Raw genomic sequence first — 21,242 nt, 5'->3', positions numbered from 1 at the left:
AAAATTAATAAAAGTATTTATATACCTAATATAGGTATACATATGTAGTATTTAAAATATATAGATATATATATTCTAAAAATTATGTTTAAAAAGTTGGTATACAAGTTGTCTACACTGTCTTATTTGCAGCTTGCTATGCAAAACAAATTTTATTAATGAAGCAGATCAACTGAAACAATTATTTGTAAATAACGTGCAATATTAACAACAAACCTGGAAGAAAATTTTAGGATCCTTGAATTTTTATAATGAAGATATAATTTCTACATTTTCTTAATTGGGGCACACTGTGTTAACACTCTGTAAGGTAGTTTCTATCATTGACAAAGAACAGCAGATTTACAGAAAATCTGGAGAGCTGATGCAGGTGCGGTACACTGGTACTCAACCCCATTGTCAATTTGTTAAGTGCCATATGTTGACATGTTTGATTGTCAATGCCTTGCCTCCGTTGAAGTGAACAGAAATGACATTTAAAACTCCAAAGTAATATCTAAATCTCTGTGTCTGTTTCTTTGTTGTCATGCTCAATTTTGCTTCATCCTGCAAAATTTTCAGGTATCCATTTTGCTTTTCCATTTCATCTAAACATAATTAGTTTTCCACATCCATTTTGGCACATGATTCAGTAAGCACACATTCCAAGGCTGTATCACAAATCTCCCGTAAGCCAGTGATTACAGTATCTCTAAAACATTTTGCCTATGTGACATTTATCTGTGATGTCTTCTATTTCTTATTTAACCAAATGGAAGCAGCTTGTCAAACACAAACAGCCCTATTTCTGAGATCTTTGCCCTTTCAAATAGCATCTCCAGACTCCTTTCCAATCTGTTCACACAGTAAAGGTCTCTTTTCATAATGTAGTTGTATCCCATAGGAGGCTTTTTAAAACTATGAACATACTCATTGGTGTGAGAGCTAGAATTTGATTTTCTTTTAATAATTGTCAAAGTGCTTCACAGATACATCTAATAAAAGAGATGCAGGAAATATATTGTTTGAATTTCAGATATCATGGCAAGGACAGAACTCTTACAATTAATCTGACCAACCTCAGTTTTCTCATCTATAAAATGGAAATATTAATATCTATATTACATGACTGAGTTCACTATTGAATAAGATAATGCAGCTACAAAATCAGTGCTATTATTCCTTATATTATGGACAATGTAATGCAAATTATGTCTTATAGTAAAAACCTTATAAGAAATTGCTTTGTGTATTAGTTTGAATACAGAATTTATATAAAATAAGCACTTAGTAAATATGAATTATGGTGGGGAGAATGGTTTTGATTAATCAACAAATATTTTATTGAACTCTTGTGGTACTCCAGGAACCATGCTAGGTGGTGAGTGTAAAATCATGGGAAAAAATCCACCCTGATGAAAATTATAGTGGAAGAGAAAGGCAAACAATAGTACACAAATAACTATGAGCTGTATATAAATGACAGCTAGTATATATTAAATATTCTCTAGAAGTGAAAAGCTATGCTAAGCATTTCAAATGCATTACCATATTTATGTTAGTGTTGTCAAATTTGAGCAAAAGGAGTTTACCCATTAATGCTGCATTTAAAGTTTTCATGCTTACAATAAAATAAAACTGTCTTTTTGTTTTAAATAAACCTGCAACAAGGCCATTTAGTGGACTAATGTCATTCACTTTGGCAATCACTAAAAATTATTGTCTGCAAGTGATATAAATATATTAGTACCATATGGTAAGTTCCTAAACTTACCTATGACCTCATGTCTATGTGTTTTGCATTATTAGCACTGCAGATCATGGATCAGATACCCTCATTATTCACTGATACCCATTTAAACCGAATAAATTACCCTTCTTTCATTAGGTAGTTTTGGTGAGAAACTGTAGTAAAAATAAATAGTGAAAAAACAACCACTAACATGGATTTATACTATTCCTACCCAAACTGACCATTACTCATCTAAGATCTACAACAGATCCCTTTCTGAGTGTACGAAGAAAAGGATCTTCCAAACACAGTAGAAAGAAAGTTCCTGGGAATCTAAGGATACTAGCCATGCTATAACACACATTTCAAAAATATCAAGTTTATTCGCAATACAGAAAGATAAGTTTGATTCTGTAAAGCAAGTCTGTGAAAAAATATATGTAAAAACAATGAAAAAAAGTAGAGTAAATCTACAGTCACGTGTACAGTCCATGGAATTAACCCTCATCTGAACTAAGAAGAAACTGGACATTAAAAATTTTTTTTTCAAGAAATGGTGGCACGTGGGCTATACTTAAAACTTGGTTAACATAAGAGAGCCTTTGTCAGATGAGTAGGTTGCGAAAATTTTCTCCCATTTTGTAGGTTGCCTGTTCACTCTGATGGTAGTTTCTTTTGCTGTGCAGAAGTTCTTTAGTTTAATTAGATCCCATTTGTCAATTTTGGCTTTTGTTGCCATTGCTTTTGGTGTTTTAGACATGAAGTCCTTGCCCATGCCTATGTACTGAATGGTATTGACTAGCTTTTCTTCTAGGGTTTTTCTGGTTTTAGGTCTAACATGTAAGTCTTTAATCCATCTTGAATTAATTTTTGTATAAGGTGTAAGGAAGGGATCCAGTTTCAGCTTTCTACATATGGCTAGCCAGTTTTCCCAGCACCATTTATTAAATAGGGAATCCTTTCCCCATTTCTTGCTTTTGTCAGGTTTGTCAAAGATCAGGGTTGTAGATATGTGGCATTATTTCTGAGGGCTCTGTTCTGTTCCACTGATCTATATCTGTTTTGGTACCAGCACCATGCTGTTTTGGTTACTGTAGCCAGAATCTACAATGAACTCAAACAAATTTACAAGAAAAAAACAAACGACCCCATCAAAAAGTGGGCCAAGGATATGAAGAAACACTTCTCAAAAGAAGACATTTATGCAGCCAAAAAACACATGAAAAAATGCTCATCATCACTGGCCATCAGAGAAATGCAAATCAAAACCACAATGAGATACCATCTCACACCAGTTAGAATGGCGATCATTAAAAAGTCAGGAAACAACAGGTGCTGGAGAGGATGTGGAGAAATAGGAACACTTTTACACTGTTGGTGGGACTGTAAACTAGTTCAACCATTGTGGAAGTTCGTGTGGCGATTCCTCAGGGATCTAGAACTAGAAATACCATTTGACCCAGCCATCCCATTACTGGGTATATACCCAAAAGATTATAAATCATGCTGCTATAAAGACACATGCACACATATGTTTATTGTGGCACTATTCACAATAGCAAAGACTTGGAACCAACCCAAATGTGCAACAACGATAGACTGGATTAAGGAAATGTGGCACATATACACCATGGAATACTATGCAGCCATGAAAAATGAAGAGTTCATGTCCTTTGTAGGGACATGGATGAAACTGGAAACCATCATTCTCAGCAAACTATCGCAAGGAAGAAAAACGAAACACCACATGTTCTCACTCATAGGTGGGAATTGAACAATGTGAACACATGGTCACAGGAAGGGGAACATCACACACTGGGGACTGTTGTGGGGTAGGGGGTGGGGGAAGGGATAGCATTTGGAGATATACCTAATGCTAAATGACGAGTTAATGGGTGCAGCACACCAACACGGCACATGTATACATATGTAACAAACCTGCACATTGTGCACATGTACCCTAAAACTTAAAGTATAATAATAATAAAATAAAAATAAAATAAAATAAGAGAGCCTTATAAATCAGCTGTGCAGACTGAGTAAAGTCTTACTATATTAGCATCATTTAAAAGGTGCAGGTAAAAACTAAAAAGCATAATTTTATATCGTTCACCATTACAGATTCATTCTTTTGGTTTCCCAAATCTTCTTTTTAATAATTCTGAAAGAGGTGATGATGTCACTCATAGTTTAGGAGACACTATTATCAATGTATTCCAAAAAATGACCAGAGGCACAGAATTTCTAAGATCAAGAAGAAGAGAAGGAGACAGGGATGAAAGAGAAAAGAGGGAAGAGACAGAAGATTGGGGGCCTTCTACATAACTTTTTGTTTGTTTGTTTGTTTTTGTTGTCCGTTTGTTTTTTTGAGACAGAGTCTCACTCTGTCACCCAGGCTGGAGTGCAGTGGCGCAATCCCCTCTCGCTGCAAGCTCCACCTCCCGGGATCACGCCATTCTCCTGCCTCAGCCTCCCGAGTAGCTGGGACTACAAGCGCCCGCCACCATGCCCGGCTAATTTTTTATTTTTAGTAGAAACGCGGTTTCACAGTGTTAGCCAGAATGGTCTCGATCTCCTGACCTTGTGATCCGCCCGCCTCGGCCTCCCAAAGTGCTGGGATTACAGGCATGAGCCACCATGCCCAGCCTACCTAACTGTTCTTAAAGCCTATCATTCTCCTAAACTTTGGACACACACACACACACACACACACACACACTTACACATGTGTATTTCAATGGTGTTCAAATCCATTCGCGTAGTTACTTTTTTAATGCTTGTTTGGCCATAGTAAGCCCTTTAAGCTAGTTCTGGTATCATTTTAAACTAGCTTCACTGATATTTGAGCACTTCTTTGTTTTGTGAAACAAGATGTTCCAGGCTCATATTATACTTTCCAGGACTCAGATTTTGAATATGTCATTGCTCAAGATGCCCTGGTTCCTTTCACTGGAGACTGCCATTGAGAAAAAAATATTTGCGTGTTAGGTATGCTCATTACTAATAGAGTGTCATTGCTTCTGATCTCTTTCCCTGGAGAATATGAAGAAATAGATACGTGCATATATACATGCATACATAGGTGGATAATAGATGACATGGACAGTTATATAATGATTTCATATTGATACTTCCACATCAATAACAATATCATAGTGTTCTTCACTTTCTTCATTACACATCTGTCTTTCTTCTCTCCAGGTTGAAACTCTGGTAACCATCAGTATCAATATATCTAACAATACTACTAAAATTCTGACACCCATTTTATTATTAAAAACAAAAAAAGCCTTGAAGATTTATTTGTAGTTGTTTTCTCTCTCTTTCTCTCTCTGTCTCTCATATAAAAAAAGAATACTATGTTCAAAAGTTACTTTAATTGAATCTTATTATCAGATGATTATTTTATCAATATGGCAAACAATTTGTTTCTATTTGGGTTGAATATAAGTTTTGTTTTCATATATTTTTGATTTAATTCATTTATTAATAAATGATGTTTCAAAAGACCAAAGCATATTTTAAAAATACTCAAAAACGCCTTGCTCATGTTCTCATTTCCTTCTTCTAGCTCCCACCTATCCCTTGCAAGTTAGCATTTCACTTGGCTTCTTACTTATTTTTTACATGAAAGTAAAAACACAAACACTTGTGTTCTTATTTTTTCTTCTTATACTAAACTTAATATTCACTTTTTTTACCTAAGCATAATGACAAAGCACCGGATCACATTTTGAAATTAGAACTACTTAAGAGATTTTAAAAATGGATTCTCACAGAGGGGTGAATTAATAACAGTAGTCTTTCTAGAAGAAACGCTTTTGGAGATGAGAAAATTTAAAGGCCTTTATCATGGAGAATAAACATAAGTGTAGTAAGAAAGTGAAAAAAGGGTCAATCGATTTGACTTTTACTAGCATATTCAACATGTTTGGTAATCCCTTAATCCCCAACCACTGCCCAAGTCTCCTCTTTCTCTTGCTCCCTCTCCTTCTCAACTCCTCATTCTTTTCATCTTTCAAATTGTTTTTAATGGCTGAAGCCCAGCTAAGTAAGCTCAATCAGTTTTGATCATCTGTTTTGGGTAAAACATCTCTCTCTTCTATGCACAAATTATATGCACTCATTGATGTATGACCTGTGCCTTTCAGCATTTACATATTATCTTTACGTTTTCAAGGAACTCTGCAATCACATGTAATGTTTACCTCCCAGTTCTTAGCAATATTAACCTCATTTTACAGTGGTGGTAACAGTCATTGAGCAGCTAAGTGACTTGACCATTCCTAAACTGTAACTCCCAGCATGCACGTCCCCAGCGTGTTGCTGAGCTCAGTGAGTCACTGCCCGAGTCTAGCCTTTATTTATTGTATCATCCCTGAGATGTGGGTAATAGTCACATGAACCTTCAAGGTATAGTTAAAACACCCCATAAACTGACTTTTACTAGCCACTGTCTAAACCTTGACTTTCTCAAAGTTTTCTCCTTTTGGCTCTTATATGAGAAAACTATCAACAGTAATTCAAGTAAAAGTAAAATATGAAAGTAAAATGTTAAATCTAAGAAAGATATGCCTAATTGTCTTGAGATTTGTGTTAAGAACAAGCATTTAAAATATCTACCACCCTTTAGAAAAATTCGAGTGGGCCTTATAAGTAGTTTATTTAGAACAAAGAGACTAGCCTGACCAATATGGAGAAACCCTGTCTCTACTAAAAAAATACAAAGTTAGCCAGGCGTGGAGGTGCGTACCTGTAATCCCAGCTACTTGGGAGGCTGAGACCGGAGAATCACTTGAACCTGGGAGGTGGAGGTTGCAGTGAGCAGAGATCGTGTCATTGCACTCCAGCCTGGGCAACAAGAGCGAAACTCCACCTCAAAAAAAAAATGCAGCATTTACTCAAAGACCCATTATAGCCAAGGCCTAATCCAAGTAATTCCCTGGGCTGCAGAAACTGGACTTGGTTTTTAAGATGTCACCCATCCCTTTCAAATCAGAGTGAAATCAGAATTAAAGTGATAAACTGAAGACAGCAGTGTTTATTTCATTTTGCTCAGGTTTTTAAACCTAATCCTAGATGCACACTTTTGTCTGTTGCACATTTTTATTTTCAGGCATTCCAGAAATTTCAGTCTTTGGTTTCGGAAGGAGAAGAAAGCACAGTGAAAACAAACTCATTTGACTGAATGAGTTTTCTTTTGTGACTAACTTAATGGCTTCCATTCCCAGAAGTTCCTAATGAATTATGAAGGTGTTTCTCTTAAGCATAATAGCATATTTTACTAAGGGAGACCTTATGTTCTATACACACCCCAGACATCAATTAAACCTTTGTGAACCTGGCTAGAAGTGACTACTGGGATCAAGTGAGGCAAGATATGAAGTGGCATTGTGAAGGGAGATTTTACTCTTTTCTCTTTTCTGAAGGCAACATCTATCATATTCTTTATTTTATTGTTTGATGCTTTGCTGACCCAGGGCTTAAGAATGTGTTTCTGCTCACCACCATGATACAGAAACCCAGAAGCTGAGTTCTGCTCTGGGAACAATGAGGCCTTTGTTTGCCAAAGCAGCATAGCCCAACACTTCAGAGCTTTTTAACCTTTTTCATATTGGTGATTACATTTGCAATTCATGCCAGTGGGATTATAGAGATTTTCTCTAAATCCCTGGTAGGAAAGAAAAAAACCTCTTAATTTTTCCTGAACTAGGATGACAAGCCAATTTTTCCTTCCTTGTTTGTGGGTTTAAAAAATGAGCCTCATGACTAGGCATTATCCTGAAAAATCTCTGTAAATTAATAAACCTAATCTAGGCATGAGATATCTGCTCCGGTAAGGAAGAGATGCTGCATGCAGGCATATTCTTTCAGAAACTGCAGGCAGAAGGATACTTCTGTTGGAGGAGAGAAAGAAGCAAAACTTCAAAATGATTTTTACTAGGAATAATTGGCTCAGATACATAGTTACATATACAACGCAGAAAGAGACAGTGATGAAGGACTTTATAGTGTTCAGGGCAGATCACTTACACTGTTTTGGAAGTTCTCTTTGAGGAAAAATTATTACAAATTTATAAAAAGAAAAAAGGCATGAAAGTAAAACATTTATTTTGTTTGAGAAAATGAATTCCAACAAATTAAAAAGCAAAAGCAAATAAAGTGGCAATATCACAAACATTACAACATTCAGAAAAATAATGTATTAATACTATTAGTTAGCTGCCTGACATCTCTACATATTTTGGCTTCACAGCCTTTGTTTCTTCATATGTAGCAATTTTAAAATATTTTCTGTGGGGACACTAGAAAGTTAATTCAATCTAGCACGGTCGATTGAAAAAAAAAAGTGGTTACTAGTTTAGAAAACTTTCTTTTAGCTCCACAACTCTTTCCTGGTAATGACACATCTATAAATTCCTGTGCAGTGGCTTATTTAGGGAATGATTCTTGCCCTAAGAAAAACTCTTGAAGGCTTCCATACTTTTGATTAAGTAGACATGGTTCCCAATGGCTCTTACAAAGGCTATGGGCCATTCCCTCCTGCTTTATTCTCCATGCCAATTCCACCCTTACCTTCACTGGGTTGATCCTCACAGGTCACTTCAGATGGCACCTTGGCCCAGTCATCCCTCTTGTTTTTATTCTTCTCCTTGGGGTCAAAGTTGCTTGATCCCAACGATGTACCTTGAGGACCCTATTGGGCAAATGTTTATTAGGGACAGGTTAGATATGGAAATCACCACTAGGGTACAGCAAGTGACACCTAGTGTGGGGCTGTGCTCTGTAGCTCTGGTTTTTGCCCCCCTCGCTTCCCCAAAGTCCCTGGAGTAGAGCATAAAAGCATCAGAAGAGGCCTGTCCAAGTGAAGGGCCCTGAAGCTTAACCTTCATTAGCTTCACAGCAAAGTATCCTATAGTAAAATTTCTGTTAACAATTTGAGATTTTAAATGTAGTCAAGTATTAAAACCTTTACTTCTTTTAACCCATAGCACATTAAACATTGTACTACTGGACTCATATCCCTTGCTGGTCATTCCAATATAACACAAAATATGTTTCTTATCTGAGGCATTTTGACGTAATGAACACTTTCTGGATAATTACTTTTTGAGAGTTATCCTTATAGCTGGTGTTGTTGTAATTATCAATGAAATCAGCAATGTGAACTGTGAGTCAAAAGTAATTTCCCAAGTAACTGGTAGGTTTTTGATCTGGGACTAAAATTTCTTGTAGTAAAGGGAAGAATAAAACAGTTTATCAATAATAAAGTAGAAAATAAATTACGAGGTAAACCAAAAGTCAAGTTAGCAAGAAATATGATTTTCCTGGGAGAATAGCTTTCATTTCTGCAAATGTGTGAGATTAAAGGGAAAGCCACACTCACTGACTACTTGGGAGCAATGAAATTGTATTTTGTAGCTTGTCTTTATGTTCCTATAGGGTCTTTCTCTACCCTCCTCTATTCATCCCACTGTGAGAAAAAAATAAGTCATTCAATATAGAAGATTATTATTAGAGATATGTGGTAGATGGTCTTCAACAAACTCCACCTCTTGGTATTCACACACTTGTTCAATCCGCTCCCATTTAGTGTGGGCTGGATCTGTGACTTGCCTCTAACTGATATAATATGGCAAAGATTATCTGATATTATTGTCAAGAATGGATTATACAGGATTCTCACCCCCATCTTGCTAGCAAACTCTCTCTCTTTCTGTTTTTGATGAAACAAGCTGTCATTGTGTAAGGGGCTCTGTGGAGAGGCACACTGGGTAAATAACTGACAGCAGCTTTCAGGTTAGAGCCAGCAAAAACAGAAAGTCCTCAATCTGACAACCAGCAAAGAACTGAATTCTGCTACTATCCATGTTACCTTGGAAATTGATTCTTCCCCTGTCCACCTTTCAGAAGACACCTCAGCCTTGGCCAACACTTTGAATGCAGTTTTGTGGAAAACACTAAAAACAGAAAACCCAGCTAAGTTGAGCCCAAATTCCTTACCTATCAAAATTCTAAGATAATAAAGGTGTTTGTATGTGGTGTGTTTGTGTGTGTGGTGTGTGTGTGTGTGTGTGTGTAACTGCCAAGTTTATGGTAGTTAATAATATAGCAATAGTGATAAGTAATATAAAACATTAGAAGCCTTTGTAATATAAACACATTAAGTAAAATGAAATGTTAATATGGAGTCTTCTTTACTATTTAACTTTCCACACCATTATTTCGGTAACTTGAGTTAACATTCTTTTCTGAAGTTCTTGCTATCCAATTATTCTGACCTACTTTTGTCAGTCCTTATAAATTTCTATGTCAGCACTGTTCACTGTCTCTAGATCTGGCCATCTAACTCACCATTGTCCTCTTTGTTATCCATATGTGATCATACTGGGCACCACTCATGTTCAACAGGGATATTCTAACCTCATTTCATTCATCTACAAAGATCATTTCTGCACCCCCTAGAGTAGTCCTCTACATGGCTTCCTCTTGTCAACCAGAAGCATATTAATTCAGAAGATAATATTAATGTAATTAAGAGTTAAAATTCTGGATTCAAACAGGCCTAGTGTTTAATCTTTGCTCTGACATTTTCTTATTACCTGCTATTTTGCAAATTATTTAAACACTTGAAACCTTTTATCCCCAACCATGACATGAGAACAATAAATATATGATTAGACTCTTAATAAAATTCTATAAGAATTTAATTTATTTATGGTTTAATGCATTTGCAATGTTATTTTCTGAGTTTAGTGTCTAATGGGAATATCCTCTCTTTCAATATCACTTAGCAAACTTGTTCTTCCATTCCTTTGTAACAAGTTCCTTGACTGCTTCCTATTTTTCAAATCCTTCAGCCTGCTCTTTTATTTTCTTTCCAATAGTTGGTCAACTATTACAACTGTGTTGTTACCAATAGTTTTAATTATCTAATGTTCTTAGCTTAATCGTAAGCCTTATATCAGGTCTCTTAAAATTGGCTGAAAAGATAATAAAACCATCCTGATTGGCACTTCTAAATATTTATGACCTTAAATCTCAGCTGAACCTTCAAAACTCTTTAATATACTCTCTCTTTTAAAAATGCATTAGTGCCAAAAGTAGAAATAATCTGAATAATACAATAAGAAAAAAATTTAAAATGTAACTGTGGTACAATGAATATTTTCTTACACAATAACGGAATTTGTTCTTGAATGCTGACATGTCATGCCCACCTATGACCCACCTTTTACCCTTTTTGCAGCTTAAAGTGTTATAAAAGGCAGTGACCCTGTAGTTTGGGGCTACTATGACCTGGCAGATTTATCATGCTAAAAAGGCAAATTGATGATCAAATTTGGAAATTGACTGTAAGAAACAGTGTGCTGGAAATATTGGAAAGAAGTGGCTCAACCATGCAGACCCCTCATCATAGTCCTCACCTCACCCACTGCACTCATTTAACTGCCCAATGAACACTGGAGTTCAACAACGTTTTTCTATGTTCTCCCTAGTATATGATTTTGGCTGTTCATTTCTCTTTAGGGAATTTTTAAAAGCTAAATAATAAATACAAAATGCCCCCTTCCAAAATAAAAGAGTTTAATTAAAACTTTTCTCAGATTTTTTTTTGTCGGTATGACCACTCTCTTGCTTTTGCCTCACACAACAATTTAGGCCCTGCCAGTCTTTAAAAGGAACATTCTAAAAGTACATCTGTTTTCCCTGGGATTTTCTACTATAACATAGCTTAGACTTCATGCAAATTTTTACTTAAAATTTGTGTTATTCAAGGTCACAAATTTCAAATTACAACTCATGGGAAGTGAGGCCTATACCCTTTGTGTGGAAAGTATTCCTCTTTCTGTACCTATCAGACTTCTACTTCGTTCTATAAACTGATTTGAAGTGCTATGAACACTTTGGGTTTTCCCCTGTGGTTTCTGGTGGTTTGGGTTTCAGGCATGACACTTCCATAAAAACACAAATGTCAGCTGAACAAATATATATAAGAATGCCTGAATTCCGGGCACGATGCCTCACACCTGTAATTCCGGCACTTTGAGAGGCCGAGGTGGGTGGATGACAAGGTCAGGAATTCGAGACCAGCCTGGCCAACATAGTGAAACCCCTTCTCTACTAAAGATACAAAAAAATAGCCAGGCGTGGTGGCGGGTGCCTGTAGTCCCAGCTACTTGGGAGACTGAGGCAGGAGAATCGCTTGAACCCGGGAGGTGGAGCTTGCAGTGATCCGAGATCGCGCCACTGCGCTCCAGCCTGGGCGACAGAGCGAGACTCCGTCTCAATAAATAAATAAATAAATAAACAATAAATAAATAAATAAATAAATAAGGAATGCCTGAATTCTATCTCATTCAATTAAAATGTACTCTTCAAGAAAATTTAATTTTAACCAACAAATTGCTCCCTAAGACCATATAGAAGCATCAGCTAAAATGGTGGTTAACAACACACAATCCTGTGCGGGTGCCTGGGTTCGTTCACCAGCGCCATGACTTTGTGACCCAGGGCAGGTTATTTTTCCCTCGTTCTTCTGTTTCCTTAATGCAAAATGGGGATTACAGTAACATCTCCTTTATAAAGTAGGTTTTGAGATGAAATGAGCTAGTATTTTCAAAGTGCTTATATTCTGCATACCTGGCACATATATAGTAAGTACTATACAAGTATTTGTTAAATAATTTTTTTAAGTTTTAAAATGTTGTATTCATGCCATCAATATTGAGAACACATTCAAGAACCAAAGTAAATTACATGGAAAATATAATTTCTTGTTTTTAAACTCTACAGTATCCAAATTAAAATCTCCATGTCATTCCTCTATGGAGATATGATCTTCCTCAAAAAAGAAACAGTTATATCGAAAATAGATTTTAATATCTCAAGATACTAAAATCTAAGTTTTAAATAGGTAATGTTTTTAATTAATATTAATACAAGCAAAATAATTTATACTCTTATTTAATTTTTGGTAATATATTAATTCTACATATAGTTAATTTTGGAATTAAACTCTCAAACTTAGATTTAACATCACGCTTACATCTATTTTCTTCTCATCAAAGAATAAATTATATTTCCCATTGGGATTTATCAACTTCTACTTCAGTTTCTAGGGGAAATAAGTAGAAAACAAATGACTAATAAGTAGACATAAATTATATTAAGTTGGTGCAAAAGTAATGACAAAAACCGCCATTACTTCTGCACCAACCTAATACTATCAAATTATTTATTTATTTAAATATACTTTATTATGTTTGGGGTCAATATTAGTTTTGTTTTATGTTGCAATACTTGATTTTGATTATTCAATTCATTTCATTTTAGATAGGAATATATATTATTAAATTTCATTTGCATCAGATTTTTATATTTATTTATTTTTGTGAGTTTTATAACTTGCTAGTTACAACCTGAAGAAGAATAGAACATCTTTTAAATATATAATTTGTTCACAGATCAGTATAGATTTTTGAGCCTTGCCTATTGGATGAAGTGCTATCCAAATAGCCTTATCTGTTCTTTGGTGATTATTCTGAGCAAACTTTTTATTTTTCAGGTTGTACTATGAAGAGGAAATGGGCTTTTTTTCTTGAAAAGTACTCCCAATCTGATATCTGTCTTGCAGGAAAAAAGCTGTTTTAAACCAAATCCATTGAGATCCAGTGATAAGATCCTCTTACGTGTCATTGGGGCTTGTTCTACAGAATGTAATATTAAAGGTTAGGTTTCATTCTGCTTGAGTGGAATTTCTTAACCAGGAAAACACAGGCAAAGATAGCCTGTGGAGATTTGACATGACAACCATTCTCATTTTATTGAAGTACAGCACGTACTGCAGATGTCCATTTATAGCGTATATGAAAATCTTTAACATTCTTTGAAGCTTTTAAAAGTATATTTCTCAGGAGATTTTTTGTTGTTGTTACAAGAAGCTTCTAACCATTTTTATGGCTGCAGGCATAACGGCACAATATCCTGTTTCCTGTTGCAGTGGGAAGTCATCAAATGCATCACAACTAAGTCTTAGTGATGATCAAAAGAAAACAGACAAATTCAGTCTTGTGATTTGCTGATGACTATGTACTTCACTACAGACATAATTATCAGTTGAGAAAAATCTTATGTTTATAGAATGAATCACTTATTCCTCATTTTCATGATTATTACTGTGTTTAAACTTACATAGAGATTTTCCTTTTCAAAGATTCCATTTTCTACACATTGTGTGCAAAACACCTGAGTCGAGGAAAGCTGCAGTAGTAGTTTGCTTAGGTCGATTATTATTCGTCATCTTTAACCTCTTATATTATACAATGAAAGAGTTTAAAAACAACTCAACCTATTCTGTTGTTAAGAGGGTAAATAGATTTTTGAACCTTAATCAATATTCTACATACACTGACTTGGAAAATGGAAATAAAGCAAAAAATCAACTTATAAAAAGGCAATATTCTCTTTCTTCCTTGCAAAATAAAATTCTTAAAGGTTCTATACATTTGTTTTCCCAATAAAATTTCTTTTTAAGTTAGTTAAGAAAATAAGATCCCAAAACCATGATAAGTTATTATTTTTGATTGCACATAATATAGTGCAAGTAATTTGCCAAATGTTTTTCATGCATTGCCCAAAATGTTCACAACTGTCCTATAGTGTAGGCACTGCTATTATTGTCATTCCAAAAGGATTATCTGACAATGTAAAATACCTGAAAATACAATTTTTGTCCCTTACTGTTGCTGTGACCTGCAAAATAACAAAGGAAGTTACTTGAAGTCTCTCATCCTGAGATGTTTCCCAATAGTAAGTATAAGAAAAGATGTCTTGAAGTACAGAGCAATCATTACTGAGAGAATGGTTAAACAAATATTAATGAATTAGGCTTATCTTTGTTGCCCACTGTAAATGTAGGTACTGGAAATATAGCTGAGAGCAGATTAGAGGACTGCTTCTCAAAATTTAGTGTGCACAAAAATTGGACGGCAAACTTATTAAAACACAGGTTCCTGGGTCCCACACAGAAATTCTGTTTCAGGAGATCTGGAGTGGAGCCGGGTGATCTTGACATTATTGGGCCCTGGACCACAGTCTTAAGTGGTGCTGGCCAAACATCACTGTTCTCCTGATGTCATTCTGGTGGACTCTTAAGAATTACTGTTACTACTTCATGATATGGCATACATTACCTTTACTTAATTCTCATAATGACCATATCACCATAAGACAGGGATTCACTTTTTGTCATTATTATAAATGAAGAAACTCTTTATTAAGGAAATATAGTAGCGTTCACTAATGCAAACAGCAGGAGGCTGAAGGGCCAGAGTTCAAATTTAATTTTTCTCTCAAACCAAAATTATGGCCATTGCATTATTTTCTGCCACATTTTATATTTCCTCAGGCATTTTCATTTTGAGACCCAAAAGAAAACATTTTGCAGTTTTGAAATGCCCAACAAATGTTACTAGAGTCAAAGGGTTCAGGGCTTAAAAAATTTGTCACCATCTTATGACATGGTAAATCATCAAATGATTATAGGTAGTACACATATTTAAGGTTTAGGGATTTTTATTCTGTATTTGTGATTGTAATTCAATCTCATCCTTAACTTGAGATGTAAATGTGATTTGTAACTTTAAGTGTCAATAGAAAGTTGCAGATTTTCAGGAATAAAAAAAAATCGCTATCATTCTCAATTGGAAAATAATTTGAAGTGTTTTCTTTGTAGTATGAGGGTCTCTGGGGCATGAACAGCTGCTTTTAATATTTTCTAACCCAATACCTATTATATTATGTGTGGAAAGTTCTATAAATGTTGACTGAGCAAGCAAATCAAATTAGAGCATATGAGCATCCCATGAACTGTAGCCTTCTCACAAATGTCCTTTGGTAGAAAGTATTTATCTAAAATTAACTCACCTTAATTTTACAATGATATTTATTTCAAACATACGTTGCTAGCATACTGCTTTCTTAATACAAGTTCTTTTTGCTTCTTTAAAAATCTGCTAGCTAACTCACAGGTAACGTAAGTATCATGAGGTGCAGCAGTTGCTAAAGCAAGTTCCTTTTTCATGAATAACAGAGTAAACAGGCTCATAAAACCCATATAAACTGTCACTTCTCAAATTTATGATTTCCCTGAGGCTGAGGCAATTAAAACTTGAGTTTTAAGGAAAAAATTGTCAGGCTTCTTTTTACTTGGTGTAAACTGACCTAACAGAAACTTTTTTTTTTTTTGGAGTGTTTTTTTGGGGATTTGTATGTGTTCCTGATGACTTTATATTGTTTTACAATGCTTTATCACAAGAGGAAACTGAGAGTTTGCCCTTGGAAAAACCATTTTTCCAGCATCCTAAGCACCCATTGGTTCCTAAGTGTTTCTAAGTTAGAAATTAACGTTTCTTGTATTCCAATTCTATAACAACAGGATGATGATACCCTTTAAGCATGGATTGATCGTTTCCTTAATTATTTTATGCTTCCTTAAAGTCTGAGGAAAAAATATCAGTAGGCTTTCACCAATATATTCTTTTATTAATTACAATAAATAAAAGATTATTGGTGGATTTTTATTGGTGGATTAGTTAAAAAATAAAAAAAATATATAATGGTCCAATAAACTGAGCCAACCACTTAAAGCATTTGAAATTTAAAATACATCTTTCCTAGTTTTAAACATTTAGTATTCATTGCCATCTTAATTTTTTCTTCTTCTCTAAGAAGAAATATAGAGGAGTCATCCTTAGATTTTAAAAGGTTTTGCCTGCCGTTGAACTACTTGGACTTCCAAATCATGGGCCCATTGCAAGAAAAAAAAAGTGATTACAGAAAATAATATGCTTGAAAGTCAAAGACAGGTAAGATTTTTAAAACCTATTTTTTCGTAATTAATTTTCTCTCTCTAGTAAGACAGCACCTATCCTAGTATTTTTTTCATTGCAGAATTCTAGTCATAATTGTAGCCCTTTATAGTTGTTATCTTTACAACTCAAACATAACCCTTCCAGAATATTAATCTACCCCTTTACCTGGTCTGAGAGATTATTTACTTAAAAGGATCATGTATGTATTATTTGAAAATATATTTATAACTTTTCATTATAGCTTGTTTAAAAATGCCAATGACATGGCATATTTTTCATAAATAACATTTAATCATGTTGGACATTTGTATTATGTTGACTGTCTTCTAATTAATAATCATTAGATGATTCAAGAAAATTCAGAACAATGAAAATAATATTAGGGATTATTTTTAAAAACTTGTGTTCCATTGTAGTATGTCATTACCAATTCATTTTCAAGTTAGTCCATTTGTCTTCCCTATTTTAAAGTAGTAATTTTAAGTCCCAGTAAGGGTTTGAAATAACTTATGTCTTTGTGACCCCTTATAAATATGCAAACAGATGATGATTTGCTGACCTGTCCTTCAGTGATTGCTGAGCTTCATTGTCCCAGACCAAGGCACTTAGTCCTGTTCAAGTACCTACTTTATCATCCATTAGATGCTTTGCCATCCTAGAGAGCTCATCTCCTAGGACCTATTGAATTCAGAGACAAAAATGGGTACTTTGGGTTTCATTTATATGTATGCCTTCAAAAACATTTTATTACCCCTTCAGTTCTGCCCTCCTAAATATTAGTTTATTCTTTGATTAGTTTCTTAGAGATTTTAGTGTATCTTTAATGAGGAAATCAATGAACAAACTAATGTTCATACCTGGAGTTTCAATGTTGTTTCTCTCTTTAAGCCAATTTCTCCCCAAATTTTCCTTCTGAATTAACTGGTTCATTATTTATATGTATAAGGATGGATGTACTTTGTGAAAGGATTGCTACCAGGTAGCTTGCACATTTCCTAAGCCACTGAAACTGTTCCTTTATTTGGTACCATGGTTTTGCTCCCTGGAAATAATGTCCTATTAAAAAGGCACTTGTCTGTACTTTCAGAATTCTATATTCAGGGTCAATCAATTATCCACTGGCTATGTTGATATGTTAACATTGCCATATCAAAAAGGGAGCAATTTTAATATTTCAGGCTGTTAATAGACATTTTAATTTTCAGCTATTATGAGGTAATATTTGCTTGACATTAACACCTCTCCCTACTTATAAGTTATTTGATGGGCAGCTATAGGCACTACCACTTGTGAATTCAAGAGCTTTCCAGAATAGAGGTTACTTCTCTTGGAAGATAAGTAGCAATTTTTTAGAGATTTGTGTTAGCCATACATGTATGTGGTCGAGGTATGTTTGTATATGGAGATAGTTCACAAAAGAAAAGTTAAGGAATCATAATATATATTTTTGATTATTTTCTGAAAACACCTTCCATTCCTCTACTTAACAAAAAACAGCATCCCGGTTTTCTTCTGATGAATTAACACTTCTCCATTTGGTATAGGTAAGGTTTGGAATCTGCCATCCCACTAAGAAATCTGGAGATTCCTTCTACTACATATTTCTTTTCCACAGCTCAGTAACCAAGACTAAGTGACCTATCCATCAATGAGATTGTGATACAGAACTTTAAATCTTGAACTGGGTACTGCAAAGACAGAAGAAATAAATGGAATTAATTCATTCTAACTGGGTTACCCCAAATTGTCACTCAATTCATGTTACTAAGATCTTTGTGCTGATTTTCTATACTCTCTAAACCTATTTTGTATAGGCTACTTTTTAAGCTTGGGAATAGCCTATCCTGAATCTTTACATAAATTCACCCTTTCTTAGGTTTGACAGAGATGATATTTGACAGAGTTGATAGTTACAACCAGAGAACTCTAACATACACTTTGTAGCATTCTCAAGCATAATCTTATCTATTAGGAGTCATAGACAAGTAAAGCAAAGGGAAGTGAGCACTCACATTAACTCCTGTTAGAAACTACTTTCTAAAGAAAGATCTCGCTTACATTTTAATATAGGAAATTAAAAACTTGTTAATGATCAAAAGTTACATGGGCATAAAAGCCACTTTCTATGCAGCGCAGTGCTTTGCATATCACAGGGGTCTAACAGAGGTTTTTTGAGTTTATAAAAGCTACTAATGTTTTCAAAAATTGAGAATTTACGGCTTTAATTGATTGAACTGGGGTTACTGACACAAAGAGTAACACCTCTGTTTCCAAACTACCTCAGATAAATTAACTATATGTCAAATGCTATTCTTGGAAAATACGAGTAGAAGAGTAAATATTTGTGGGATTTGGAGTAAGCATTTGAATTTTCTGAATTTGATCACACCAACTAATGATGATAATAAGAAGGATTTATAGCCAAGCGCGGTGGTTCACACTTATAATCCCAGCACTTTGGGAGGCTGAGGCGAGTGGATCACCCGAGGTCATGAGTTCAAGACCACCCTGGCCAAAATGGTGAAACCCCATCTCTACTAAAAATACAAAATTAGCCAGGTGTGGTGGTGGTCGCCTGTAATCCCAGCTACTTGGGAGGCTGAGGCAGGAGAATCGCTTGAACCTGGGAGGTGGAGGTTGCCGTGAGCTGAGATCGTGCCATTGCATTCCAGCTTGGGCAACAAGAGCGAAACTCTGTCTCAAAAGAAAAGAAAAAGAAAAAGAAAAAAGGTTTTACTCAATGTCTGCAAATAATGTTAAGTATAGTTATAGTGGAATATCTAGGGACAAGTTCTACAGAGAACAGTGTTTTGCCAGTGTGAAACAATTAGGATATTATTATTTTAAATATTTAATTAACTATAGACTTCTCTCTCAATAAAAGTAAACAAACACCTCATAATGTAAACATTATCATAATTTAATTTTAATTAAAATAGATTAAGATCAGAAGTAATAAAAGAGAATTATCAAAAGTTACAAACTATTTTAAAAAGTATTTGAAGAGTTTTTAAAGGATAGTAAATAAGAATACATTGTCAGCCCTCTGTCTGTGGGTTCGGCATCTGTGAATTCAACCAACAGCAAATCAAAAATATCCAGGAAAAAAAACTGTGCCCGTACTGAACATGTACAGACTTTCTATGTGTCATTATTCCCTATGCAATATAGTATAACAACTATTTATGTAGCATTTCCATTGTAATAGGTATTATAAGCAATCTACTGATGGTTTAAAGTATATGGGAGGATATGCACAAGTTATATGCAAATGCTACACCATCTTATATCAAGGGACTGGAGCAAGATATATTTTGGTATCTGCAGGATATGTTGGAACCCATTCCCCACACATACCAAGGGATGACTGTACTAATAAGAGAACAAGATCTATTAAAGACAGAATGACTTGTAGTATTGCAAATTTGTTGACACTTGGTCATATGTAAAAAAGGGTCTGCTTTTTGTCACATAACATTTTAGCTTTTAAGAATATTAGTTTAGGCAACTTGAAAGAAATAAACTGCATCTGCTTAATGGATTTGTTTTCTATTTATTTCATATTTGGGGTTCTACGGCACTAAAATGTAACTAAATTCATTTTCTAATTTCACCAAAGGATTTCAATACAGACTGGATGATATATTTATATATTTACCCCAGCAATCTCTGAAATGCATGCTTGCACTGCCTCGCATGGGGGTAGTAATTAGTTGCGTGGTAGGCAATGGCCAGGGCCACAGCTCACTGAGCAGCATAATGGTAATATCTTGTAGCTTTTCACTTTACATAAATGCTACATCCTTCCTCAGTAGATAGGCAAAGAGCAGCTCACTACTGAAAAGCAGGTCTCTAATTTTGTATACGTCAGTGAGAAAGAGAGAAAAATAAAGCTGTTACAAAAGACATTTAGCCACAGGCCTAATATATAAATAAATCTGTGATTTAACATATATTGTTATATGGCTAATTTTGGCTTTCAAATTGATTCCAACTTGTGTAGGACAGCACCCTATACAGAGTGGATGCTCAATAAATAATGCAAATGACAATACACTACATCCAAATAGCACCAAATAGCTACTTATTCAATTTATTCAATAATTCTAGTGGACTCCTGTGGGCAGACTGTATTATATGATGGCCTTAGTAACACTTGCACTCTCTTTTCTATTTTCAAGGAATGTTACTACAGTCAACTAATAGGGCAAGAAGAAATGTAGATGGTCAGTGGAAATTTTTGCCTTGTAAACTCTAGATCCTATGAGAATCATTTTGGTAAGCAGCAAGCACATGAATAGTTTTAGAGATAGTAAACAATAGAAGCAATTTGCTTTGATTATTCATAAAATGTCTCATTCATTCTCAAAGTATCATAAACCAAGCGATGGAAAGAGGAGGTAAACCCATTTTAGTTCAGCAGAATCATCCTAGCTCAATCCCAGATTACCCTAAACAAAGGGCTGAGAAGTGTTTAATGTAACCAATGTGCAAGCTACAAAGCGGTAAGGTTCTTTGACAGCTACCCAAGAAGAATGGAGTGGAAAGAAATGAGAAGGAGATGGAATTGTCAAAAGGCAACATGGAATATGGGTACATGTTTTCCATTTTACCTTAAGTAAAGGAAAAAATGAAAACAACAACACAGGACCTGT

The 21,242-nt window shown here is 34.8% G+C and overlaps 1 long non-coding RNA gene across 2 annotated transcripts in view; it reads right to left on the bottom strand.

The window, feature by feature from the left end:
• The window catches only part of LOC117980877 (uncharacterized), a 154,117-nt gene that overhangs the window by 48,958 nt on the left and 83,917 nt on the right, over positions 1–21,242 (bottom strand). For both annotated transcript variants that reach the window (XR_008626148.1, XR_004672356.2), the window contains exons 2-3: positions 8,288–8,408; positions 6,465–6,587 (exon numbers count right to left, since the gene is read on the bottom strand). This is a non-coding gene — a long non-coding RNA (uncharacterized LOC117980877). The remainder of the gene's footprint in view (positions 1–6,464; positions 6,588–8,287; positions 8,409–21,242) is intronic.

The sequence above is a fragment of the Pan paniscus genome, chromosome 6 (genome assembly GCF_029289425.2).
Source record: "Pan paniscus chromosome 6, NHGRI_mPanPan1-v2.0_pri, whole genome shotgun sequence".
In the NCBI taxonomy this organism is placed as follows: Eukaryota; Metazoa; Chordata; class Mammalia; order Primates; family Hominidae; genus Pan; species Pan paniscus.
This window is presented reverse-complemented; position numbering and strand designations above follow the sequence as displayed.